The 23,421-nt window shown below is 37.6% G+C and overlaps 1 protein-coding gene across 2 annotated transcripts in view; it reads left to right on the top strand.

Annotated features, from left to right (window-relative positions):
- Positions 1–238: 238 nt before the first annotated feature.
- LOC131434873 (ion transport peptide-like) overlaps positions 239–23,421 on the top strand; it is a 78,398-nt gene continuing 55,215 nt past the window's right edge. For both annotated transcript variants that reach the window (XM_058602095.1, XM_058602094.1), the window contains exon 1: positions 239–446. The gene's annotated coding sequence lies outside the window, so the exon portion shown is untranslated. The remainder of the gene's footprint in view (positions 447–23,421) is intronic.

The following is a 23,421-nucleotide window of genomic DNA, read 5'->3' on the forward strand; positions in this document are numbered from 1 at the left end:
TTTTCATGAATCCGACGCATATCCGAGTGGGATGTTCGTATGTATTCGAATGTTTTTCCAATTCCTTCCTCCTTCGATTGTTGATCAAAGAAGAAAAACTTCACTGCAGACTCTGATAACGTTTCGGAAACCGTTATGAAACGAACTATGGCTGTTCGTCGGGAGTCAATTAGGGGTTGTTTCATGCCTTGGTATAAATAAGAAAACAAATTTGACGCCACAAGTATTTTGTTGGTGGATGCTTACTGATAAAAACACAAGAGCGAATTAAAAGTTTGATTGGAAGTTTGTGTTAGATATTGGATTGAAATTTGGCGAACAGCAGGGACATTTCAGAATTTCTATCTTCTGAGAGCCACTGACGGGGACGGCTCAGATATTTGTGACAACAAACAGCTGAAAACCAACGTTTCGAGGATTAATCTTGTGCAATTGTGTTTATCAAGGTAAGTACGACTGCACCTCACAAATAAGCACTTGACACACCCTCAGGCAACCAAATTTAATTACACCTTATCGCAACATTCCAATCACGTGGTATCGGATTTCCATTTTCAAACGACCGGTTCGATAAACAAATAAGTTAATTTGAGTGGTACGACCAGCTATTTGCGCATTCTGAAGGCTTGCGCGACAGAGACAGTGATCCGATTTTATAATTGTACAGATACGCGAGAATGTGTTTGAGTACTGTGAACTTGTACCGCGTTGCATTAGACGGAATGGTGTCATACATCATGCCATACACGTTACCTTGTTCGAACGGATAGCGAAGGAAATAACATGTTGGTTTCTACATGCTGAGTTAGATATTTTTTTTCGGTGTGACTATCACAGCGTTGGTTTTCGATAGTTTTGTGATTTGGTTTAAATCCGAAATAATTCCTGGTTTTAATATTGGAATTTGCAAGGTTAACATATAAGACTCTAGTAGTGTCGAAAGGATTTTCGTAATAGTGTTCGCTGATTGAGTTTGCTCGAGAACAGCATTATATTTTGGCAATGGGCAAAATTGTTTAGTTCATGAATCAGAAGATCATTACGAAACACTAGCAGTATTTTTTACGTATTGAAATATTCGGTTGACTCAACTTCCAGCAACAATTAATTTAAAATTAAAACACGTGTTATTTGTAGACTAGATTATCTAGAACTTATTTCTAATAAAAGATTCAAAATTTGACATTTGAATAGTTTGTTCGATAGATCTTGATAACATAGATTTGGAACAAGTATTAAAAGTCGGTTTGATTTTGAACTGTTTCGAGGGATTTGTAATAGTTTTCATAGGATGGTTATTGTGGAACAGTCAATCCAACATAGTTATTTTTGGTAATGTTTTCTTTATTCTCCCCCATTTATCTCAGTTCCAGTGGTCATCTCATATACTCAAACCATAAGTTAGAGTGAGATCTACTATCTCTACCCGATCCATAGACTCTAAGGGGTGAGATGAAAACAGGTGCATAATATTTCGTTCAATTTAATTATCGTTGACATCGACTTATAAATCGGTGCATTGGTGAAAAAGTGGACATATGAGGTCATCTTTCTTGAGGTATTCGCTATGGACTATTTTTCCTTCCCCAAGATGAAAATGATGATTCATCGTCTGTAGTGCACTCAGATGATGATCGTTTTGAATTTTCCGGAATGAAAGGATCCATGTTTCATCCCTTGTCACATATAGAAACAAAAAATCTGATTTACTGATTGACTGCGAGAAAACGTGGCACCCACTTTGAAAAGAGCTTTCTCATGGTCAAATGTCCATGCATAATTGTAAACACACTGCCTTCTGATATTTGCACGGTCTCAGCTATCTAACACAATTTTAATTTACGATCATATTTTTTTTCTATTTTTAATTTGACCCTATTTCTATTATTTTTTTTGATTGTGGTCGTTCACCGGAATTTTCGATTAAATATAACAATATATACTTGTGAACTTTTTTGATGTTTTCGGGAGCAGCCATCTCAATTGGTCGACTAGAACTTTCAGCATCATCAGTGTCTGTACTTCCAGTCCGGATAACGCATGAAGCAGTTATAAATTAACACACGAAATTGTTTTACATCCATTGTTCTAAAAATGACAACATCGAAATGTCATAAAATTTCGCACAAAGTCTTTTGAAAATTGGTACTTCATGAACGTCACATGGACTTGAAACTGATAGCGCCATCTATGACCCAGTCATACGACTTAGTGAGTGATGTGTTATCATCCGGCGTGAGCAAACAAGCATAAGAGATCTAAGCAATGAGTTTATTTCAATGATCCAAAAAGGATCGAATAGTACAAGCTTTTCGTTTATTGAAAAAAAATTATTGTGATTTGTGGAAAATTGTATATACTACGGCCAAAGCCCCGAAAAGGTTTTCTATTGGCATTCATTTCCAGTGACGGTGATATCATCAAAACCAATTAATTGGAAAATCCCAAATTTTCAGAAGAGCTTTCTAATTGCTACAGCCAATTCGTAAATATATGGAAAAATAACGTAATGGAAAAACATTGCCAAACACGCTAACATTTTTTGCTAAAAAATGACTAGTCAGTTTTTCGAGATAAAATTTGCATCGATTAAATAAGCAACCCGTCGAATATTCGGTTCACGAATCCCCTTGATATTTGGAGATTTGTGCCTTTTTTTTTTTTTCATAAATACGTTTATTTCATAGGCAATATACATAAGTTTTTCTTCGCCGTGGCATCCACAATACATAGTAGTTTAAACCTAATACATTTCGAATATCATATTAGTATGTTGGTACTCATTAGTTAATCTAAACACTGTTTTTATCAAGCGAGTTGCTATTTTAAATTACATTAAATAAAATACATTTATTTTGTACATGATCTTATAACTATTTCAGGATTGTTTGTATCAGTTCACCACTTATATTCAATATCCTATAGTTGGCTATTGGTTGAACTCATGGAAGAGAAAACAGTTTAACATAAAATAAAATTTAAATTGGAACTCCAATGGATTTAATGAAATGATAAAGAAGTTTCATGTATGGAAGGTCACGACAAGCAAGAATGTCGCGAACTGGGACATTGGATAGTCTACCTTGGGTACGCAAGGAATTTATTAGTTGAGATCTGACATCACGAAACTCCACGCATGTCCAAACAACATGGTCAATATCGCGGTAACCTTCGCCGCAAGCACAATGATTAGTCTCGGAAAGTCCAATTCGAAGGAGATGTGCATCTAACGTGTAGTGATTGGACATGAGTCTGGACATCACACGAATGAAATCTCTACTCACATCCAGTCCCCTGAACCATGCCTTTGTCGATATTTTAGGAATAATTGAGTGCATCCACCGACCCAGATCGTCTTTATCCCAAGAAGCTTGCCAGCTGGCAAGTGTTCTTTGGCGAGACGCGCTATAGAATTCGTTGAAAGCAATCGGTCTCTCATAAATTTCACCCTCAATAGCACCACGTTTGGCTAAAATATCGGCTCTTTCATTGCCTGGAATGGAGCAATGAGCCGGAACCCAAACTATTGTGATTAGATAATTATTATTCAATATGTCGTTCAGACACTGTTTTATTTTACCCAAGAAAAACGGTTCATTTTTGCCAGCAGCGTTTGAGCGAATGGCTTCAATTGCACTCAGACTATCTGTGAAGAGGAAATAATGGTTTGGAGATAATGTGACGATTACATTCAAGCTATAATGAACTGCTGCTAACTCTGCTATATAAACAGATGCAGGTTCTTGAAGCTTGAATGAGGCCGAAACATTATTGTTGAACATACCAAACCCTGTCGCTTCTTCCATTCGCGATCCGTCCGTGTAAAACATTTTCTCAGAGTTAATATGCCTGAACTTACTTGAAAATATTTTTGGGATTTCCATAGAGCGTAGGTGGTCCGGGATTCCACGCACTTCGCGCTGCATGGATGTGTCGAAAAATAAAGTTGAGTCAGGTACGTTTAGGAGGCTGACACGGATAGGAATATATCTTGAAGGGTTGATTTCCTGTGACATATGGTTAAAATATACTGTCATGAATTTTGTTTGAGATCGAAGCTCGACTAGTCGTTCGAAATTATTAATTACCATGGGATTCAGCACATCACATCTTATTAGCAGGCGTGATGAAAGCTCCCAAAATCGATCTTTTAATGGAAGAACTCCCGCCAGAACTTCAAGACTCATTGTATGTGTCGAATGCATGCAGCCTAAAGCAATTCGCAAACAACGGTACTGAATTCGCTCAAGTTTGATAATATGAGAATTTGCAGCGGAACGAAAACAAACGCATCCATATTCCATCACTGAAAGTATCGTTGTCTGATACAATTTTATTAGATCTTGCGGATGAGCACCCCACCAAGACCCTGTTATTGTTCGAAGAAAATTTACTCTTTGTTGGCATTTCGTTATCAGATACCTAATGTGTCCTCCCCACGTGCATTTGGAATCAAACCACACCCCGAGGTATTTGAAAGTCAAAACCTGTTCGATTATTCTTCCCATCATATGAAGCTGAAGTTGCGCGGGATCATGCTTTTTTGAAAAGACGACCAGCTCTGTTTTCTCCGCAGAGAATTCGATACCAAGATGAACAGCCCAAACGGACAATTTATCTAAGGTATCTTGCAATGGTTTTTGCAGATCAATAGCTTTGGATCCAGTAACTGAAACCACGCCATCATCTGCCAATTGTCTTAGTGTACATGGGGTTACTAGACAGCTGTCAATGTCATTCACGTAAAAATTATAGAGGAGCGGACTGAGGCATGAGCCTTGCGGGAGACCCATGTAGCTAATTCTGATTGTTGCCAAATCGCCATGTGAAAAATGCATGCGTTTCTCTGACAAAAGGTTGTGCAAATAATTATTTATAACCACTGGGAGTCCATGTTGGTGGAGCTTGTCTGAAAGAACATCAATGGAAACTGAATCAAATGCTCCTTTAATGTCTAAAAATACAGATGCCATTTGTTGCTTTTGAGCGAAGGCAATTTGGATGTCAGACGAAAGTAATGCAAGGCAATCATTCGTCCCTTTATTTCTACGGAAGCCAAACTGAGTATCTGACAACAAACCGTTCGTCTCGACCCAAGTGTCGAGACGTCGTAGAATAATTTTTTCGAACAATTTTCTGATGCAGGACAACATCGCAATGGGTCTATATGAGTTGTGATTGGAAGCTGGTTTCCCCGGCTTTTGAATGGCGATAACTTTCACTTGTCTCCAGTCAGGTGGAACAATATTTTGCTCAAGAAACTTGTTGAACAATTCCAACAAACGTCTTTTTGCGAGGTCGGGCAGATTCTTCACCAAGTTGAATTTAATTCTGTCCAATCCAGGAGCGTTATTGTTACAAGACATGAGTGCTATGGAAAATTCCATCATTGAAAAGGGGCTATCAATGGAATCATCATTTGAAGAAGACTCCCTAACAATGCTATGCGTAGGAACGGAATCTGGACAAACTTTCCTCGCAAAATCAAATATCCATCGATTCGAGTACTCCTCACTCTCATTTCCTACGTTACGATTCCTCATTCGTCTGGCCGTATTCCAAAGAGTGCTCATTGAGGTTTCTCTTGACAAACCTTCCACAAAATGTCTCCAATAGCTGCATTTCTTAACCCGAAGTATGTTCTTGTACTTGGTTTCTAAAACCAAGAATTTTTCAAAATTCTGAGGAGTTCCTCCTCCTCGTTTTAAAAACGTCTTGAAAGCATTTTGTTTCGCGTGTTTAGCATCTGAGCACTCTTTGTCCCACCAAGGATTTGGAGGTCTTGTGTTAGACGATGGACCAAGAAATCGTTTGGTTTGGGCTTGTTCTGCGGCCTCCAGAATCGAACAAACGAGGAAGTCATATTCTTCAAGTGGGGGAAGCTCTTCCATTGAAGTTAAGACACTTGAAATATTACTTTGGTATTTAATCCAGTCAATATTTTTTGTCAAATCATATGGAATATTAACTGAATTAGCAATGCCTTTGTTACTGCTAATTGAGATGATGATTGGTAAATGATCGCTACCATGTAAATCAGGAAATACTTTCCAGGTGCAATCTAGTCGAATTGAAGTCGAACAAAGAGATAAATCTAATGCACTTGGACGTGCAGGAGGTCTTGGGATCCGTGTCATGCTACCCATATTTAGTACCGTCATGCTAAAATTGTCGCAAATATTATATATTAGAGATGATCTGCTATCATTGTAAACGGAACCCCACATCATTCCGTGCGAATTGAAATCTCCTAAAATCAAACGTGGAGCAGGAAGGGCTTCGACAATTTCATTAAGCTGTCGTTGTCCAACTTGAGCTCTTGGAGGAATATATACCGAAGCAATGCAAATGTCCTTTCCTTTAATGTTTATTTGACAAGCAACAACTTCTATACTAGAAGTCGAAGGAATGTTTAATCTATAAAAGGAATAACATTTCTTAATTCCTAAAAGCACTCCACCATACGGGGAGTCTCTGTCGAGACGTATAATGTTAAAGTCATTAAAATTTAAGGCTATGTTTGATGTAAGCCATGTTTCGCACAAAGCAAATACATCACATTTTTGACTATGCAACAAAACTTTAAATGAATCAAGTTTTGGCATGATGCTTCGACAATTCCACTGCAGGACAGTGATTGAATCATTTGCGGCGGATGATAAATTATCCATCAAATGATACAAAACCTGTAAGAGCTGGCCATTGAGCTGATAACTGTTTCAAAAAAGTTCTAGCTATTGGAAGGAATGCTGTTATGATGGTCTTTAGAGGTTCAGAAATATTGAATGCAGCGAAAATCCATTCTACAATTTCCGAAAATTTCAGTAATCCTGTTGGTGAATGTGAAATGGAGCCCACTGGATTATTGTCTTTTCTTGAGCTAGTTCCTGGATTGGTTTGTGAATTTGACAAACCAGGAGGCACAGTTTTTGGTTTTAAATTTGGTTTTTTAGCTTTAACACGGGGATCTTTTTTTGAAGGTATAATTTTAGGTGTCTTTTTTGGTATTTTGTGGTTTGTTAATCTCCTCTTAACAGACCCTTGAGGAGTGACAAACGAGGTATCTTCACTATTTCCGTCAGAGTCAGATTCCTCTGGCTCCGCAAGATTTGAAAAACCGTTTTCGGTTTCCAAAGGGGAGACATGTATGACCGTTTTGAGCATTTCTGCATATGTGCGCTTAGACCGTGCTTTTAAAGAAAGCTTCATTTTGTCTTTACGCAGCTTAAATGCAGCGCACACTGAAAGATCATCATGAGGGCTTTCCCCACAATAAACACATTTTTCAACATCTTTATCGCAAAGATTATCCTTATGAGGCCCTTGACATTTGATACATTTGGACTTATTACTACAGTAAGTAGCTGTATGTCCGAATTTTTTACAGTTCGTGCAATTCATAACATGCGGTACGAAAAGCCGAACAGGAAGACGAATTTTATCGATATAGACATGGCTAGGCAATGCAGATCCGGCAAATGTTACGCGAAACGAATCTGAGGGACGATAAGACTTTTTTCCATCGACAATAGATGCTGAGTACAATTGTTTGCACTCGAGTATCTTAACTCCCTCAAGCATGGAGTTTTTAAAACGGCCAACTCCATTTTTAAGTAAATCATCTGCTGTCAGACTTGCTTCAGTCACAACACCGTCAATTTCTACCTCCTTCGATGGAATGTAAACTCGATATTCAATAGCAAATAATTTACAGGTTACAATATCGTTTGCCTGTTTCAAGTCGTTAACTACAACTCGAATTTTATCTCTATTAACCTTACAGATTTCTTTAACTTCAGAGAAATGTGATGTCAAATCCTTTGTAATTTGCATCAAGTTTAAAATCTTTTCTTTTTTTCGAAGATAGACTATCCATGGCCCAGTGGTACCCTGTGGATAATGTTTAGCCCTCGGAGTATTTAAACTTTTACTAGTATCCGGAATCGGATTCGGATGATCTTCCATGAGATCATCCATTACATTAAATTTTTTTTGTAAATTAATAATACCAAAATAAAAACTTATGTTTAGTAAAATTTCAGATATAAGAAATAAAAAATAAATTAAATTAAATCTACCTTGTAGCTGATGTCTCTGTTCCTTTATCGTGAAGAACGACGATTTCCAATTGGCAGTCTTTTGCTGTTTCCAATTGGCAGTCTTCTGTCGTTTACTGCTATCTCAGTTGCTCTGCCGTCGTTGTGAACACCACTGCACTTGCTGTACCTGACCCCAGGTACAGTGCTTTTGCTCTTGGTGGCGATCAAATGCGATGCTTGCAGTGTAGCACCTCGCGATATATGCCGTCTCTTTTGATCCTACGCAGCGTACAAATTCTGGTACCTGGTAGATCAGCACTGGGTTGCTTTAGCACCTCTGTGCCTTTGCACCCCTTCGTCTTCGCACCTTTATGCGATGGCACCTCTGTGACTCGTCACTTCTATGCTCTCGCACCTCTGTGTCTCTACACCTCTGTGCGTATGAACGGGATGGCCTTCGTTGCTAGCTTTCCAGTCGGGAAACGCCCCGAATATTGCGTTTGCTATGGGCAGTTTAACTACCTGAAGCTTAGAATTGTCTCGGTAGCAGCCGTTAACTCACGAGCCAGTACAATCGAAACACAACCTCTTCGCTTGAATGGTTTTTACTGAATGATTTGTGCCTTGTCATCAATTTGTTTTTACCATCATTTTCCCGATAGGGAAGGATTGAGGGTGAAATGGTAAGGTTTGGTCTAGGAGGATGGGGGAAATTGACGACACAAAAACACAAAATAGCATAAGTAAATTCTGCACCCCTAAGGGATGCTGAACAATCTGCTGGGGATCAGATTTAGTGGAAGCAGAAGTAAATTCTGAACCTCTACGAGGTCCCGAACAGTCTGCTGTAAAACCTATTTAGGTTTGTTACTATGTGTGCTCTTTCTGATGCGCAGTTAAAAGAACCTCCAACCCCCGAGAGGATTTAGAGATTTTACAAAAGCGACACCATTCTGCACTCCCGGAAGAATGCAGAACGATTAACAGTATGTACGAGCAGTAGTAAATTCGGTACCCCATAAAGGATGCCAAACAATCTGCTAAACCCTATTTAAGGTGAATACAGAAAAAATTCATTTACTCCAGGTAGAACGATGAACCCTTCTGACTAAAGACCAACGAAACCATTCGTTGCACCAGCTCTAGCCAACTCATCAGCTCATTCATTTCCAGTAATACCAGAGAAACAGCATTTGAAATGCTGAGGTCTTCAATTTGAGTTCGACATGCGATCACTAGATTCGACCGTGAATCATTCGAACTGAGTGCTTTTAAGGCTGCCTGACTGTCGGAACAAAAATAAACTCGTTTACCACAGATCCTCTGCTAAAGTGCCGATTGTACTCCACACAGAATTGCGTAGATTTTTGCTTGGAACACAGTACAGTATTTACCAAGTGAAAGAGACTGCTCCAGCCTCATTTCACGACAGTAGACACCAGCACCAGCACGACCATTCAACAGAGAACCGTCCGTATAACAAACTATGTGTTCATCAAGTTGTCGCTCCAGACAACCATTCCTCACGAAAAGGATAGCTCACATTGAATAGGAACACGTGTAGTGGTTTAATGCACAGTAGGGCCTCTAGAGCAGCAGTAGGAGCTGTCGTGAATGCTCCTGTCATCGCCATTAGGACCATCCTTTGGAGATGATTTGGCTTTGACTGAACTGTCGCAACTTCTTCTTTCTGCCACCATACAAGACATCCGTATGCTAAAATTGGTCTAACGATAGTTGTGTAGATCCAATGAATGTATTTGGGTTTGAGTCCCCATGGTTTTCCAAAAGCTCGTCTACATTAGCCGAAAGCCATGCAAGCTCTTTTAATCCTGAACTCAATGTGAGCAGACCAATTTAGTGTTGAATCAGGAATAACTCCGACGTATTTAACTTGATCAACCGCAGTGACCTCTGAACCGAAGAATTGTAACGGACGAGCGGTGATTATCCTACGATGAGTGAAAAGCACTATTGATGTTTTCCCGGATTTACAGATAATCCAACCTGACAAGACCATTGTTCAACAGATCACAGGGCTTGCTACATTAAATCAAAGAGAGTGGTAATGCTTATACCGACAAGCAACCCGTTGAATATTCGGTTGGTATTGTATAAATTTTTATCAGCTCTAAGGAGCTCTATTCATGGTAAGCCGAGTAATTCTATATGAAATTGAAGGTCAAATTGTTTTAGATTTTTTTATTTGGCTCAAATTTTGTATAAACATGCTTCATTATAAAAAACGTGATTAATCCACCTATCAGTGAGATGATACCTTTTTTTTATCAATCCGCATGTGTTTTTTGCATGAATATTCTTCGGTGTTTAAGTTTTCATTACATTATTTTAATGACCGTCGTTTTAAGCGACAATTTGAGATTGTAATCACTCATTACTCTGTAATGTCGAAACTACAAATACAATCGAATTTAAATCTAGAAGTGTGATAATCGATTAAACATGCCATGATATGTAAGTTCCAGTTTAGAGTTTACGGTAATTTAAGGTACTTCCAGAGCCGGTATTCGGGAACCAGCATAACCCAAACCGATTCGTACGGCCATATGACGAATAAATTACAGTTTTGAGTACAACTTTGAAGCTTAATTGGATAAAATTCATTAATTTTTGTATGTATGTATAAAACTAATTAATTTTGTATATAAGTTTAATTCAATTTGAATTTTTGTTTCTGAAATTTGATTAGGCTTTTTTGAGAAAACGATTGAGCTTTGAGAAACGATTTTATACTGGAACCGGAATTCTAAAATCGGTATGGCCGAAGTCAGATAAATTCACCTGAATAGCTGTATAGTTTACATTTGTTTCAAAATATTTGAAAATCAGTGAAGACATCTTTGAGAAATCATAGCACGAATTAAATTTTTAGGTGCCTTCTGAATCGACAACTGAATACCACTAAAACTGAAAAAAGTTAATTTTTTTATCGACTATTCAAATCTGCTAACCCGATAAACCTGATTAATTTATGTGGAATAGACATTTTTATACTAATCACCCTGTATCCCCGAAACCGGAAGATGGAGCTGACTGAAGAGCAAGATGTTTTAAAGAATCTTGAAACTTTTCATTTGCATCTTAGATGATTCTTAGATTTCATTTGAATCTTAGATCGGTTCAGCCATCTACGAGAAGAATGAGTTACACAATTTTGATTTCGTTTCATATATCATCCTGTAGTTCCGGAACCAGAGGTCGGAACCAAACATAATTCAGGAACTTTGTTTGGGAGCATACGAATTTTCGTATGAATCTGAATTTGTAGAAAAGAAATTTTCTGAGAAAATTGAGTGAAATTATTTGTCACACACGCATTTGCTGATCTCGACGAACTGATTCGAATGGTATATGGAAGTTATGTTCTTCCAGCTTTTATTGCTGTAAGTAGTTTAAATCAATATAATTATGGAATTACTTTCAACTCGAAAATGCTGATATCATCTGGTTTATAAATGCCATATTCGAACGATTATGTTGCCAAAAACGAACCGTGCTAAAATCGGTTCAAGGCAAATTGTCATAAAAAAGGATGCTGTACACAGTCTTTTTGGTACTTAGAAACAATTGTATGTAACAGAATAAAAAATCGTGTTTTCCGTCGCTCCCAAGCATTGCTTTGTCATACAGCGCTCAAAACTCCTACTGCTGGAATAGGGGGAAAAGTCGTTTACACAAAAATTTCGATATCTCCGTTAAAAATGGACGGATTTTAACAATCTATGGCTTGTTGAATAGGTATTATCGTGCGGAATCTAAGTCTGAAAACATATTCTGTTTTCAAGGTCAATTGTGACAGATATTGTCAAAAAACTGAAAATTTTGACATAAAACTTCGAATAACTCAAAAAGTAAACATCCGATCTCAAAACCATTCAATAGCGTTTTGGGTGACGGGGAGACCTTTCATTTGCGACTAGTTTGATCAAAATCGGTCCAGCCATCTCTGAGATCTCGACCTCTTAGTTGACAACACACATACAGACACACACACATACACACACACACACACACACACACAGACATTTGCTCAGTTCGTCGAGCTGAATCGATTGGTATATGTCATTCGGCCCTCCGGGCCTCGGAAAAATTTTCGAAAGTTTGAGCGAATTCTATACCTATTTTTTATATATATAAAAAAAGGTAAAAAGGACAATTGACATCATCAGTTCGACATTCTAACTCTACCCTTAATTTTGAGAAGAGCTTTATCTCATATGCGGTTTGTTTTATTAATTTGGTGTTTTAAGTAAATATTGAGACTATATGAAAAAAGTACACACAGTGACAAAAACAGTGAAAATAAAGCCTTAAAATCAATTTTGCACAACTGAGATTTTCGAGATGGTGAAATAATGGAATTATAATACTATTAAATAAATAAATCATAATAATGATAGTTTTTAACATTATTAGTTCTGTGATATTTATATGTGATAAGGTTGTGTTAAATAACATAAATGTGTAAGCCATTTCTTCAGTTTTTTTAATTTTTCGAAAAGAATCTTCTCAGAAAGTGTACAACAGATAATGGAGTTGATTTGTATGTTGTAACGCATAACAAGTATTATTCATTGCCTGGTCCTGGTCAAAATTATGAAATTATGGACGCAAATATTATAAGCTTACAAAACAATTAATTCACGCATTAATAGCAAACAAATAGCGATAGGTTTAGGAATCGATTTTAGTCAATGGAATATGATATTCAGATAGAAAATAAAAATTGCAGCAATTGTTTAAACAGTTTTCAAAATCAAATTAAAAGACTATAATTTTCTCATCTTGAGCTATAGTTCCTATAACAAATTTAAAAAACTAAATCGGAAATATCTTTATTGAAAAAAAAATCTTTCAGGTTGTATTTTCAGGACAAAAAACACATTTTTACAGTGTATACTTTCACCATATAGTCCCAATAATTGTCTGAAATAGCAAAAAATCTAAAAATTAAAAAAAAAATCAGTAACTAACGTACACGTTTTGACATGTACACAATTGATGCCAAATTGAATTCACTCACATGAAAGCGCGTTTACAATGTCAATCCATAGATCGAACTAATTGCTGGTTTAAAAGATATTTTATTTAGATGATTTAACACCGTATCCGGTTAATATTGTATTATATTCATAGAACCAAAGCAGTCAAACCAAAATAAATATAGCATTAATTCGGTATCAAAAAGTAAATCAATGTTTTTTCATACAATAATCCTCAATTGCCGTTCGAAGGATAAGAGATAGAAAAAGGGAGATGGCAACACTACTCTGTTTCATAGCTATCCAGTTGACGGACTTTCCAATAAGTGAAACATTATTCAATCAATCACAGCCAGACTCACAAATAGTGATAGTTACACATAATCGCGCCTTGTTGTCTGGCAAGTAATCACAAAACTCGTCTTACAGGTGCTATGGACGATTTTCCATTCAATTATCCACAATCAGTATAATCGGTCCGGATAATTCAAAACTATTCCACCAGCACAATATCATTTGAGCTGAAAGACATCTCAACTGCTCAACAATTCAGTAATGCCTCTATGAAATAACGGCGCTTCTATAAACGAAGTAGTGCAACGTGCTGTGGATTGTGGTAATTTGAATAATCGTAGGTGACATCGACAGATATTCTCAGACACGTGTTATTCCACTTGCATGTTCTTCTTCAAGAGAGTGTAAAGGAAAAGTATTTGTTGAAGGAAAGGAAATTTTCTACACAAAGAACTTCTACTGAACAATGGTCATTCCATTACCTTGTAGCCTTGAAACATCCATTCAACTGTCTGTCGGAAACTGCTGGAAACGCGGTAGTTTTCCTTCATAGTGATGGAGGAATCGTTCCAGTAAAGATGTGTTGAGGAGAAATTCTGAGCGCAGCATCGGATCCAAGGTTTTAATTTCATTTGTTCTACTTTGCGAAAATATACTTTATAAAACATTTGAATAATTGAACATATCGTGTTCTACGATTTCATAATTATGTGACAGTGACTTCCAATCAACCAGGTACTGAAAGAGCAAACAAACGAGCTTGGTGTTTTCAGTTTATTACAATTAATTTAATGCTATATTGGGTATATAATACTTGCTTTGAGAATTTAAATTCATTTATACAACAAAAAATCGTTTAATATAGTAACATAGCTGCTGAGTAGACCCTTCAAATTGGTTTGTGTTTAAGCTCCTGTCATTGAATTTAAAATTATCTATATATTTGGCTTGTTCAAAGAATGACTAAGAGTGTTGATTTTTTTCTGTTTTAAACACGGCTATTATCAGTACTGTAAAACTTCTTTCGATTCAATTGAAATCAAACTTCACATTCTAACACACACCCTTCGCAGTCGCACCGAATGGGCATCATCTCGTCCTTCATTCGTTTCTCTTTCTACCGAAGCTCAGTTTAACCATCGTCATTTTATCGCTTGAAGTAACATAGTAAATCTTTCAATTTAATGAGAGAGCGGCCTTCAAGTGAGGTTCATGTAAACATTCGAATTGAATGAAAGGTAAAACAGCCATGATAACTGAAATATCAATTACAAAATAAACATGAATTAATTTTTCCCTCTTTCAGTTTTCATTTTCAATATTTCAAACACATCTCAATCCATTTCAAACAGTCGAAATTACCGACTTTAACTTGCTGGTGATAATTGAAAACTCAAATGAGTACCGCCACCCTCTATTTATCGTTATGGTCGAAGAGAGTTTTGTGTTATCGAGTTGATGTTTATGACTATTCATTCGTACTTGCTCACTACCCACAGTGAAGGCAAGGAAGACAATGAAACAGGTAGACTACTTGGCACTACAAACTGAGCAAGCAAAACTACAAGTGTTTAGGTACGGTTATAGATTTCATTTTCATCAAAAAAATATTCGATTGATATGAGGTTTTACCGCTCTGACTGTTACCCGGCGAACGACCAAAATCAAGTTAAAGTCCGATATAAATAAACGATATAAAAAACTGACTGTTATGACGAATCCACGTGAAATGCATAGTGCGTGCTCACTGTACAAGTGTTATGATAAATTGTTGGTATATTTGCAAAGCGTTTCATCTGTGTCATAGCACTACGGGTAGACCGATGTTTTTTAGTACAATGGAGTTCAGTACAGCATGTATTGCGGGTAACTACTCATCTCGCAATTTGTCAGGTTCTAAAAACTCCGAACTGTAATTAACACATGGATCAATAAGTCCCGAAACTAAAGCAGAGATGGCGCTCGTAGTAAACCAGTAACAACGTCTTTCTGGAGTACTAACCTTTGCTTGAAACGGGTCAAAATTTCAAGTCGATCCGACCAGAAACAGCTGAGTTATCGAGGTTGGAGTTAAGTCGTTTTGTAGTTTGTTTAAAAAATGGAAAAAACCGAGTTTCGTGTTTTGATTAAACATTGTTTTTAATGGGTAAAAATACCGTGCAAGCGAAACAATGGATTGAAAAATGTTATCCGGACTCTTGTCCATCAAAAGCAACGATTTGTCGGTGGTTCGCCGAGTTTAAACGTGGTCGTACCGACACGAATGACGCGGAACGCTCGGGTAGACCGGTGGAAGCCGTTACACCGGAAAATGTGAGTGAAGTGACAAAAATTATAATGAAAGATCGTAAAGTGAAGCTCCGTGAGATTGCTGAGATGACACAGATATCATATGGAAGTGTATTTACTATCCTTCATGAAAAATTGAGCATGAAAAAGGTTTTTTCCAAGTGGGTGCCGCGATTGCTGCAATGCACCCTGCCACAAGTCGATGAAAACAATGGCGAAATTGAACGAATTGGGCTTTGATCTGCTTCCCCACCCCCCATACTTGCCAGATTTAGCCCCCAGTGACTACTGGCTCTTTGCTGGTCTTAAAAAAATGCTCCAGGGAAAAAGATTTGGCTCAAGTGAGGAGGTCATCGCTGAAACTGAAGCTAATTTTGGAGCGAAAGATATTTTATTTTTATTTTTTGGTATTGAAAAATTGGAAAAACGTTGGAACCATTGTATCACCCTAAAAGGTGATTCTGTTGATGAATAAAAAAAATGTTGTTTCCATTGTTAGTCTCGGGACTTATTGATCCATGTGTTACACCCGAAAAAATGATAAAAGCTTTTCGAATGTGCAGAATGTTCTTGATTATCACGAAATTTCCTTACAGTGTGGTTGAAGATTTTATTAATAGTTTTAAAAACCGTAGATCCTGACTATTTGATCTGATGGTTTCCTACCTAGTATTAAATAATGATTCATGTTTATGCGCCATACTCGAGTTTATTTTCACTGAGAATTTAGTAATTTACAAGATTGATGAATTCCTAACATATCTGAGAGATACCACCGTCAAGATGATAATTGATAGCAAAAAATCTGCTAAATACTTTTAGTTTCAAAATGTATAAGTGGCCGAACCCTTTACTATCCTATATTCACTTACTCGGAGATGGCTCAACCAATAACAACAATCTTAAGCTCGATTCCAAGCTACTATTAGATCATAGAACAAGTTTGAGCAACAAATGGCGGACACTTCTGACAACCTTAGATTAATTTGAAATCTTAATTAGGCCATCGATCAGGTTCAGGCGCATGGCGAGCATCTCCGGTTTTAAAGGAATAATCGTATAAGTGGCATAACCGACAAATCGCACTAGTTATTATTGGCTAAATTTTCTCTGGGATGGCTCAACCGATTCCGTCAGTAATAGGCTTGTTTAAAAACTACTATCAGGAAATTTATCAATCACGAAGGCTCATGGTAAACAGTTCCGGTTATCCAGATATAATCTTATAAGAGACGAAACCGAGGAACCTCACTTCCTTTTACCCGCACAATTTTCTCGCAGATGTCGTAGATCTCGCAGCCAATTCGATTTTTCGTAATTCTTTCAATTTTCTCGATAAAGACTTAACTTATTTGGACAATCTTAGGTTACTGACAGAGTGAGTGCGGAATGTGGAGCGAAGCAAAGCGATTCAGTGCGATGTACTTTTAGTGGAAAGCGTTCACTACGATAGGTTCGCTTTGATCAATTGTAATTAGCTTGCACTTTGGCAGAACCCTTATGCTCGTTTGGTAGCTACAAGGTGGCCACGAATCACGTGTAAATAGTCGTGTTGGATTCGTCCAGAGATATGGGAAAATTAGGGAAGCAACGCACTTTTTTTTTCTAAATGTATTATTGCTGATACTTTAGGTTCCGAAAATGTTACCGATGTACGAGGGTGGGAATCGAACCCAGGTGGGCTGCGTGAAAGCTATACTAGGCTTGCTCATATAATGATGAACATGCCCAAATTGAAGAATTGGGTCGAATTCCCAAGCACGGTCGAGTAAAAAGTGTAGCTCTTTACTACACTATGCGACTGTCGCCTGGCACCGATTACATTGCAATCCGTTGACTGGAAGCCAAATAATCTGCAAAATGCGTAGTTTTGAAAGGTTATTATCGTATTTATATGTTTGATATGAGTAACAGTCTACTTACTGCAGAAGATTTAGACTTATGTACTGCTTTTCATTAGAAAGTTGGTAGTTTGTTTTCCAGATTTGTCTGAACTCAGAATCATCCAGTTCACGTGATGCAACCGTCGCGCCTTTTAACTTGAACAACCTTGCACTGTGGTATTTGAATTGGTCACTTCAATGAAAAGTATTTTACACAGCACCGGGTGATACCTATGCAAACATGCATTTTCTGCCGGAATGACCTAGTGTAGTCGGACATAGTGTCTGGTTCTGAACCACACTGTACACAGTAGCACTTATCTCTGGCTTTGAGACCTAATAGAATTATCCAATCAACCTTTATGAATTACCGTGTGCTCCTGGTTGTTTCGGGCACACCCGTTTGCTGGCAAACCGTACTGTTGTTCGGTCAATCATCATCAGACAGTGAAAGTGAGTTCATAAAGTGAAGATCTCACTATCACTAGCGTTTTATAAACGGTAGAATCTGGAATATCAATCGTTACACACAACCAACTAAACTGCTAATAAAAAACATCCTGTCTCACGAAAAGTAGTCGTGGGTTGAGTATGGAAATGCGATTATTACTTCCGGATGCGAGTGCGAAATGGATTTTTAGTAGAAAGCCATTTTTATTATAAAAACTATCAATGAACAGTGTCGCATCAACCTTTAAAACTTCAACAGCGCATCGAATGTTTGGGATTACTACGGAACGGATTCTGATTCAAAAAGCTGATTCTTTGAGTTACATAGTCTTCTTGACTTAATCTCATGTATGTGGAATATAAATGTTCTTATTTTATTTCTTACAGTTTTCATCTTATCTGATTCAAAATGTTTAGAATAATATGAAAATATCTCTACAAGTGAAATTTCGTCCATAAAGTAACCCACATTGAAGCAGTCTGTCGGCTCCACAATTCGCACAAACCGTGCAGTCGTCACACGGTAACGCAATCAAATATTCACAAAACAAATAAATTAACTCTAATGGAGTATTCAGACTGGTGTGCGTTTCGGTGCTCCGGTAAGCCAGACGATCTAATGGAATAATACTTTTAGTTCAGATTTAACCAGTAACAGATCGACGTTTGTACTCTCGTGAACCGCGTTATAGAATCTCAGTCTCAGCGAAAGGTTATTGGAAAGTTGTGCTGCACTGAATATTGTTATTTTGTAATAGTCATAGTTGACTGTCGTTTTTCGTTCGAAACGAAATCGTGAATTAGAAAATGTCCATTGTTATTCAAATGTGAAAAGACTTGTGCGACAATTTCAAAGGCGGACGTGAACAAACCAGTGTGATGTATGGTGCCAAGAATATGTCATTCAGCTTGTGTTTTACTTGAAGTATAACTTGCACAAAGAAAATTGATTTTTGAACCGGTTCTATCCCGGAAGTGTGGTAACACATGAAGTGTATTATTCTAAACAAAATGGAAGTGAACATCGAAATCACGACAAGGGAGTCCACGATCATACCCTTGATAGGAGTGTTTTGTCATACATGAATGCTGAAGAAGAGAATTGGAAGAAGTGGTTTCCACTGTGTCAAGTTCAAGTGATTAAGGAAGCATCCATCGAGATGTGACTGGTAGCGTTGTGAAAAATTATTACTGTTATTCACCACCTGAACGAGTTCAGAAACCGAAATATTTAATCGGGTGTATGTTAAGACGAAACGTCGGATTTAGAAAATTTACTACAGTTCATAGGGTTGTGACCTGTACCACATCCACCAAGAGCAGTATTAATATTTGTGAACATTATAAGCGTAAGTAGGAATATTTTAAGCTTCTCGAGCAGTTGTACAAAATAGTTGAAGTAAGTAAATGTATAAGCACATACAGTAGATGTTTGGGATTTCAGAACTATTCCCTTCAATGCTTTCACAGCTAGGTCCGCTTGTCTAGCACTCTAGCACTGATCGAAATACCATTTAAAATCATTAGTCCAAGAATCAATTGTTCTGTTGTGCTAGGTTGACCTACCCCCCCCCCCCCCCCCCCCTCCCTTCAATTCAAAAACGGAAACAAAAAAATGTTTAATGAATATTATGGGTCTGTTTGCCCTGTAGATTACACCGTGAGATAGTGGTTTTAAGAGTTTCGTGTTTTCGTCATCGTCAAAATTAATATAATGGAGGTTGAAACCGGGTCAAAATAATAATTCATTAAATTGTACTCGATGTCCAAAAAGAAAAAGTGGGCGATCATACCATAGTTGGGCCAGATTCTGCATATGAGAAACATATCCTGCCGCTGGTTCCGCACATACTAATTTAAGACGTTCAAAGAGGAACGTAAGCGCACTTTGCATACATGTTTGGCTCGAGTAAATTTTCATGGTCATCAACTAATAGAAGATGTTTTCCGTTCTCCACGAATCGGTGTAAGGGAGCTATTTCAAACCACCTCTCAAAATCTTTCGCTTTCGCTTTCGGACGTTAAGCATGACAGTAAACGTTAAGAAATGTTATATAATAACCTCATCTTGGACACAATCATAGATTTTATTCAAATACTCAATAATGACACTTCCAGTTGGAAAGGTTCTGTCTGTTATAAACGAGAGCATCATTCTCGATCGCGAGCTCTGTCTGTTTCTGCGCAAGTTCCTACCATGTTTATTGTTTCAAGAAACATTACATTGCACTAGTACGCAGTATTCTTGAATACGGAGTTACAATTGGGGCTAATGTTCGAATCGGTCTTGGCTGAATAGTCTTAAATTGCCACGTTACGAGAATCGTTCTCTAATAGAATAATTTTCTGTTTTTTTGCATCGTTACTTCTAATGATTTATCAATACTTTGGACCTAGAAGTAGGGCCTCGATGAAATTAAATGTCATACGAGCTAATAACACCTTTTATTTGAGTATGAGTTGTGAAATAGGTCAAACAATATCTGAGAAGTTCGGAAACTGCCCCCTCCCCCCACCGAAAAGAAATTGTTGCGCCAGTGAATTGTTTCCCGCTCACACCTTGCGTTCTTTCACATTTGAAAAAAATAGATACGGGCATAAATGTGTTAAAGCCAGCTCGTTTACTAACACCCTATGTGTTTAATAAAGTTTGGCCTTAATGACGGTCCAAAACGTTTCAATCGTACGCAGTTTTGACGATTCCGGTTGGTTGACTCTTCTTGGAAACAACATTGATGTCTGTACCAGCCCAACATCAGCCGCAGTGGTAGGATGCTAAATCTGGTTACTGCAGCGTCAGCTGCTAAATCTAGTTAGTGACGCTTGTGGAGGAATTCTTTCCAGTAGATTTGTCTTTTGATGATCGAGATGTACGACAGACCCACCTTGCCACACCCACAGATGACCTGTTAAACCAAGAATTTCTTATCAACCCAGGTACATCAGCCGATATGTGGTAACGTAATACTTCTGTCTTGGCAATTATTCGATTTTTAAATTCCCCGATTTACTACTCGGTGTTCACTGTTCTATTAATCTAAATAACGAACCCCCACAACACCACACCACCCCCCTCCCGGCCCAATATTCGTAAATTGGGATTGAATTAGCAAAGTCCTGGCATTACATTCCTTTTGTGGAATTTGGCCATTCTGTTTCAACAGACTTCGCAGCCGATTCTTAGTGTACAGAATCATTGCATGGCTAGTACTATGGATCCTACTGACACTAAGAATCCTTCCAGGTCGGGGCTCGAACATACGACAACTGGCTTGTAAGACCAGCGCCCTATGCATTGAACCACCAACCCGGGCGTAGTGGGATTGAATTAGTAACCATAAATAGGAATAAATAGATAGAAGATTATGATTGAAATACCGATTTGTGACGAAGACTAGTTAAGATTTAAGCCCGAATCGTACTACGCGATGCAAAGAAAAAAAACCTGTTTCAATCCACCTAGTGGTGTAATGATGCCTTTCTCATATCTTTCATAGTCTCATATATAAATGTGTGGATTTTCGCAAAATAATTTTGTTTGATTCTTGAAAAACAAAAAGGTTCGTCCATCAACTAGTATAACCTACAGACTTGCAGGGCTTTCCGAAATCGGGATCCGGGAACCGGTACAATCGAAGTCGGTCCGAGAAAAGTGACTGGGATCCATTTTTGAGTCTATAGTCACAATATCCGGTCGTTTATCGAAAACCGGGAATCAAAAAAGCCGACATCAATTTGTTTGGCCGTCTACTGACAATGACAATCGATTGGAATAGTTTTGAGACAAGTTTAGAAATTAGTTTACGTGTCTTACTTACCGCTTTTAGTAACGGTATAAATATTTTAATAATCTTCACCTTGTAATTCCGCAACCGGATGTCGAATCCGGATGAAATTCAGGAATTCAATATGGGACCACGAGACCTTTCATTTGAACCTATATTCATTTGTGAAAAACCATCGCACGCACGTTGTTCTAAATTCTCATCCATTATAAAAATCGCCACACGAAAATTTTTCAACTTCTTTGTATAGACGCCGAACAAAAACTAATCGTACGATATGCGTCAAAATTTGACAGAATGTGTATAAAAGTGTTGCCAACATTGAGAGAATAAAAGTTTACTGATTGGACTTTAAAATGAAAATTCCGGTTCTTTTTTATCATAAGGTATGGCTACTATTTCCGATGCTTCTGGATTCGGATACCGGGAATCAGGATAGCCAAAATCGGTTTATTTCATTTGTCCACTGATAATTGCTACCGATTGCAATAGCCACCAGGTCAGTTTAGAATTCTTTTGTATTTGTTTCGCTACTTTAAGTGAGGGTATCAAATTTTTAACACACTTTACCCTATAATTCCGGACCGGAAATCACGTCGGAATGACATTTTGGAGTTTTGTACAGAATTATGAGACCTTTCATTTGTTTTGTAAAGGATTATGAGACCTTAGTTTTGGAAAAATCGGTCACGCCATCTCTGAGAAAAGTGATGAAATAATTTGAAATTGTAATTTTTACACTAATCACCCTGTAATTCCGGAATCGGAAGTTGGATCAAAATGAAATTCAGGAACTTTGTATGAGACGTTTATACCTTTCATTTAAATCTAAGTTTGTTAGAATCGGTTCAGCTATCTCTGAGAAAACTTAGTGCACTTATTTTAATTTTTTTTGTACATATCATCCTGTAATTCCGGAACCGGAAATTGGATTTTAATAAAATACAGGAACTTTATATGAGGTTACAAGACCTTTCATTTGAATATAAGTTTGTGAAAATCGGTTCAGCCATCTCAGAGAAAAGTGAGTGCAAAAAAATGTTACAAACATACATACACACACGGACACACATACAGACATTTTGCGTACTCGAGGAACTGAGTCGAATGGTATATGACACTCGGCTCTCGGGCCTCGGTTCAAAAGTCGATTTTCACAGTGATTGCATAACCTTTCTATATGAGAAAGGCAAAAATATTTTGAATAATCTACCGAAATGGACATGAGAGCTTTATTACTGCCACCGCCTAGTATTTTTATCCGCTCATCCGCGGATCATTGGATTGTTTAATACGAGATCATGCGAGCTCGAATATAGCTTGTTCTGCTTCGCTTTCGAATATTGATCCAGGCTCTATAAACAGAAACATGTGAATTTTTACATTTCTTTACGTTTCGTCTTAGATTTGTCAAGGCAGAGCAGTTCGGTAGTTCAATTTGAACCGATAAGAATACACACTTTTTTTTTTTCGCTGAATCTCGGTAAAATAATTATCAGCAAAAAGTTTGTTCGGCATGAGTTTAACTGAATGGTCGGCAAAAGCAACAAACCAAGTCTAAATAAAACTTTGATATACAAAAAAAACTATTAGAGATTGCTTCCGTGAACAATTTAGGAGTCTATATAGTCCACATCCACGTTCCACGGCAGATTGTTCGGATAAATAGGAACACTGC

Source organism: Malaya genurostris, chromosome 3, assembly GCF_030247185.1.
Source record: "Malaya genurostris strain Urasoe2022 chromosome 3, Malgen_1.1, whole genome shotgun sequence".
Lineage (NCBI taxonomy): Eukaryota > Metazoa > Arthropoda > Insecta > Diptera > Culicidae > Malaya > Malaya genurostris.